Source organism: Octodon degus, unplaced genomic scaffold, assembly GCF_000260255.1.
Source record: "Octodon degus isolate 3935 unplaced genomic scaffold, OctDeg1.0 scaffold00131, whole genome shotgun sequence".
Classification (NCBI taxonomy): domain Eukaryota; kingdom Metazoa; phylum Chordata; class Mammalia; order Rodentia; family Octodontidae; genus Octodon; species Octodon degus.
Genome location: NW_004524707.1, coordinates 8,216,936 through 8,222,716, shown reverse-complemented (window position 1 = coordinate 8,222,716; position 5,781 = coordinate 8,216,936). Strand labels below are relative to the sequence as shown.

Sequence of the window (5,781 nt, the reverse complement as noted above, 5' to 3'; positions counted from 1 at the left end):
GCAGGGTAGCAGGAAACTCTCCGCACACTCACCGGACCTGGGCTAGGACTGGGTCTGGGGTCTCCCGGAACTCGGCAGAAAATCCTGGGCTAGGACTGGGTCTGGGGTCTCCCGGAACTCGGCAGAAAATCCTACTCAACGGGCGGGGTGGGGGAGGCACTGCGGAGTGTTGGGGGGCGGCCCGAGGGGCTGGGAGAGGGTCCGGCCCACACTGCGCCTGGGCTGGGACTGGTCCCACCAGCGCAGGGTAGCAGGAAACTCTCTGCACACTCACCGGACCTGGGCTAGGACTACCTATTTCTCTTAATTGGTGAATTGAGTCCACTTACATTGATGGTTATAATGAGATGTATTCACTTACGATTGACATGTTATTTATTTGTTGTCATTTACTCCTTTTTCTCCTGCATTGTATTGCCTGCCCTCTTTAGTTGTTTGCATCTAATCTCATTGTTGAGCTCTGGTCATTTTGGTCCCTCTCTAGAACTTCTTTCATTAGCCTGTGTAGGTTTGGCTTTGTCATCATGAAACTCTGTAGCTGTTCTTTGTCCTGTAAATATTTCATTTCTCCATCAAACTTGAAAGAGAGTTTTGCAGAGTATAGTAGTCTGGTCTGGAATTTGTTTTCATAGAGGACTTGCAGTATTCTGCTCCATGCTCTTCTTGCCTTCATGGTTTGTGATGGGAAGTCGGCCATAATTCTCATGGGTTTTCCTTTGAATGTGATCTGCTTCTTTTCTCTAGTGGCTTTCAGTATATTATTCTTGTGCTGAATTTCTGGGATTTTGACTATTGTATGTCTTGGTGTGTTTTTCGTTGGGTTGAGGTTACTTGGCATTTTGTATGCTTCGATTACCTGAATGTTCGAATGTTTCCTCATATTTGGGAAGTTTTCTACTATTACTTCTGCCCATATTTTTTTAATGTCATTTGTATTGACTCCTTATTTCTCATTGATGCCTATTAGTCTCACATTGTTCATGTTTGCATTATCTTGCAAGTGATAGATTATTCTTTCTTGCATCCTAGTTGTTTTTAAGTGATCTTTTCTTACCTTTTCACTAGCTGCACCAGCATGTTCAAGATCTGAAACTCTGTCTTCACTTTCACTTAAACGTTTAAGGTTACGGGTTAAGGTTCTGAGATTGCATTTTGTTCCTTCTCCTCATTTTGTGTAGCGCTCTCTTCTGACCTTTGTTGTAGATCTTTGTTGCAGTTATAACCTTAGCACCTACTGAAGTTCAGGTGCAGATCTACAAAGTTTGGATTCATCCAGCTGGGCCTGGCTTGGGTCTGGCTGCTGTGCTCATTAATTTCCTGCTGCTGCCCTTGCAGGTGAACCTGTTGTGCCTCTCTGGCAAGATGTTCTGCTCCTGGACTATATGGGTGGTTCTGTCTCCTACCCTCTCTGCAGGGATTGCAGCTGCAGGTTTTCACCCAGGCCTGTATGCCAGAGATTATTTCTAATCTGAGTTCCTCTATACCTTTCTTCTCTATTTTTTATCAGTGTCTTCTTTAGAAGCAGTTATTAGTTCTTTCATTATCATTATCCTTTCTTTTTTTTACTTCAGGGATTATTCTCCACCTGATTTCCTCTATATGTTTCTGCAGTTGTTTCTTTACTTCAGACACTATTATTTCCGAAGTTTCAGGTGTGTGATTCATTTTCTTCTATGCTAGTGTTTCCTGCATTTGTTCTGTGTGGACTCGGGGCTGAAGAATACATTATTCTCCTTTCTTTGTCATGTTGTATAGCACTATCCTTTGACCTTTGGTTTAGAGCTTTGGTACAGTGATTATCTTAGCACTTGCTGATATTTTTACCCAACAGTGATTATGTGATTAAGGTAGTTACAGTTTTGCATTTACAGAGCTACTATTAGGAACACTAATAATGGGTAGTGATTTTTAGCACTTGACAAACTTTTATAACTAGTGGATTTATATTTTAAACTATGAGAGAACGTTATGTCTATTTAGCTAAACCAAATTTAAGTTGGGAATTTGTGTATAAATTAGTTCCCTTAATTTTTTTTGATCACCTCCCCTTGATGTACATGAGGTCCTCTAGGCAGACTAGTTCACCCCTGTTACCTGTTTCACCCTCTCTGAATCAAGGGAGAGTAAAAGAGGATGCTGTCATAGATCAGGGTCTAGCAAAGTGTCTCAGCTTGCCAGGACCAGATCTATCAAGTTCAAACTTGTCCAGATATGCTTGGCTTGGGTCTGACTACACTGCTCCACTTCTTCCTGCTGCAGCATGATAGGCCTGGGATCTTTCTTGAAAGTGATCTAGCAGTCAATACAGAAGGTCTCACTCACTTGCAGGACCTGTACTATTGTTGGAAATTGGTCCATCGAGTGCACACACATGCTAGGCCTGAGCTCTGGATAGAAAAGGGCTCCAGGGAGCAGGTGAGCAGGCAGAAAGTCCAACACACACCCATCATTGACATTCTGATGAACAGAAGCAATGTCCAGAGTAAACAGATCAAAGCAGCCTACCTCCAGGAGAAAGGGAAGTCACTGGATGAAGCTCTGAAGAAAGCCCTGACAGGTCATCTAGAAGAAGTGGTTTTAGCTGTGCTGACAACTCCTCCTCATTTTGACCCAGGTGAGCTCCACACTGCCATGAAGGGTCTTAGCACTGATGAAGATGGCCTCATTGAAATTTTGGCATCAAGAAAGAATAGAGAAATCAAAGAAATTAATAGAGTCTACACAGATGAACTGAAAAGAGATTTAGCCAAAGACATTTCTTTGACAGATGCCAGGACCCCATATATAGCCAGAGAAAGGGGAAAGGGGACAGATGTGAATGTGTTCAAAACCACTCTGGCCACCCACAGCCACCCCCATCTTTGCAGTGTTTCAGAGATGCACCAAGTACAGGGAGCACAACATGAACATGGCTCTGGAACTGGAGCTGAACGGTGACATTGAGAGATGCCTTGCAGCCATCACGAAATGTGCCACAAGCACACTTGTCTTCTTTGCTGAGAAGCTTCATAAAGTGCTGGAACTCGTCATAAAGCATTGATCAGAATTGTGGTCTCTCACCCAGAAATCAACATGAATGATATCAAAGTGTACTATCTGAAGTTGTATGGGATCTCTCTGTGCCAAGCCATTCTGGAAGAAACCAAGAGAAATTATGAAAAAGTTCTGGTGATTGTTTGTGGAGGAAACTAAACATTTCTTTGAAACTCTCAAGTATTCCTAACAGAAGACTTCTGAACCACAGTTTTTCATTCTGCATCACTGGCTTAACTAGGAAGATTGGTTGAGCAAGTTTGCAACATAACTATCTGCTTTCTGAAAAGCAACATAACTTATAAATCTTTCTTTATATCACAGCTCTGTATAATGGAGATAACTTTGTTTCTGAAATATGTTTTCAGAAATCATAAGACCCCCATATACAAGTTGTTTTATTGCATGAGAAAGATGTTTAAGTAGTTGAAAATAAAAAATGATATGAAAAAATGATGAAATTATGAGGCTTAGTCAAAGGGATTATTGTGTTCCTGTTTACATGCAAAATAGTTACAAAATGTTAGGCAGAATTACTAATTCATTATTATATTTACTTGGAGATTAAGTATGGTTTAAGAAGATGTCCTTGAGTAACAAGGGACAGAATGTGTAGGTTAAGTTTGATTACCTTGAGAATATTGAGTATAACAGTGAGGTATATTTCTTGGTGTGTCTGGATGGATCATGATGCCGTGATTTGTGATAGTACAATTTGACATCTTTTTTCTCTTCTGCTTTCCAACTACAATAAATTAAGCAGCTTTACTATGCCATGCCGCTCCATCATAATATTTGTGGCTTGAAACCTACCAACAATGGATTGAGTGTCCTGAGAAACAAAGTATGTATCTCATTTAAATTGCTGGTATTGAGTACTGTGTTTAAGCAACTGGAAAGTTGACTTTCAGCAGCTGTTTTAATTAAAGCCTTATAAAACTAATAGTTTAACAAAGAAGAATTGGTGAAGAATAGCGTTGAGCCCACACAGCATTCACCATATTTTCAGCACCATTTAACAAACTCACATAATCTCAAGATTGTCTTGTCAAAGTCATTCTTGAACTATCACCCCCCTCAATTCAGGGGTAGATTTTCATGAAATATCTTATTTTTCTGGGGAATATTATTTTGTATATGGGTTCACCATATGAGTGAGACCAGGTGTTGCTTATATTCTTGTGGCTGCTTAATGTCACTTAAAACAATTATCTTGTAGGGGATTCAGGTCAACAATTTCTGACATTGCCAGTGAAGTGGAAGACCCAATACTATTATGGACTACAGAACTCTTTTAGATTATTTTGCTGAGTTAACACACCTATAATATTCAAATAATGGAACTTCACAAAAAAAGGGTATACAGACGAATGTCCATTTTGTATCTGTATATTCAAAGTGGTTAGGTACATATATAGTTACATTTTCTTAATGAATAGAGTGATTTGTTCTAATGGTGTTTGTAGATAGGATATCATGTCTGCATCTTGTACAGCAATTAACCACTGGGAGGAATGTATGCAATGTGTTAATTATTGAAACTGTCCTACAAATTTGATTTGAAACTGTCTATTGCTATTTGTTTATCATTAAATTATGGAAAAAAATAAAATAAAACAATTATCTTCACTTAAATCCATGTTATAAATGACAGAACTTCATTTTTATAGCTGAATAGCATTCTGTTATGCATATAAACCACATTATCAGTATCCATTCATAAGATGTTTAGACAGATTATTTCAGTTTCATGTATACAAGGAATAATGACAGTCCATTAGTTTCTATGGCATAAAATATTGACTTTGGGCATGTATCCAGTAGTGAGATTGCTGGATAATTGTATCTTATCTTCTGATTATGCTATCCATTTTAAATACCATTACATTTATTTAATTATCTTATTTTCCATTTTAGAGCATTTCTTTTCTTTCTTAAATACATATGTATTACATCTTAGCACACTAAAATATAATGTGGCCTGGCATGGTGGTGCATGCCTGTAATCCCAGCATTTGGGAGGCTGAGACAAGAGAATCATTGCAAGATTGAGACAAACCTGGGCTACAAAGTAGGCTCAAGCCCAGCCTGAACTACATAGTGAGAACCTGTCTCAAAATAATAAATAATAATAATAATAACAATAATATGTGTGTATATGCATTGACACATACCTGTATATGTGTGTATGTGAAGTATTATAGCAAAATGTAAACTCACAGTGGTTTCACTCCAATTCTCTTCCAAACCATTCTAGTCCCCCTTACTTTCCATTTAATTATCACTTTTCTTTTTTTTTTTTTTTTTTTTTTTTTTTTTTTTTTTTTTTTTGCTTCGAATACCTTCAGGGCAGGTTTGGCTGGCTTGAGTTGTGGGGATCGAACCATAGCAACCTGAGCCAGACTGCTTTGTTAAAGCAGCCACTTAAGAACTGAGCTAAGGGGGAGGCCTCCTTTCACTTGTCTTTAGGAAGAAACAAATTTAATTACTGTGTATCTTTTCTGCAAAAATATGCAATTATGTTCTTTCTCCCTTTTTTTTTACAGTGAGCTGCAAGAAGTAGGTTATTATTTATAGCACTTTTCTCTTTTTATACAGCAGTCTTCTCTACTGTCTGTTCTATTTTCAAAATTGTATCAAAATATGTAATTGATAAAAATGGACCCAATTTAAATGATCTTGCGCTATGATCATGCATAACCTTGGCAAGCCTTCCCACAGCTAGTACTACAATGTCCTTCCCACATC

The 5,781-nt window shown here is 38.5% G+C and overlaps 1 pseudogene; it reads left to right on the top strand.

Moving 5' to 3' along the window:
• Nucleotides 1-2,259: 2,259 nt before the first annotated feature.
• Nucleotides 2,260-3,192, top strand: LOC111812601 (annotated as a pseudogene).
• The last annotated feature ends 2,589 nt before the right edge of the window (nucleotides 3,193-5,781 follow it).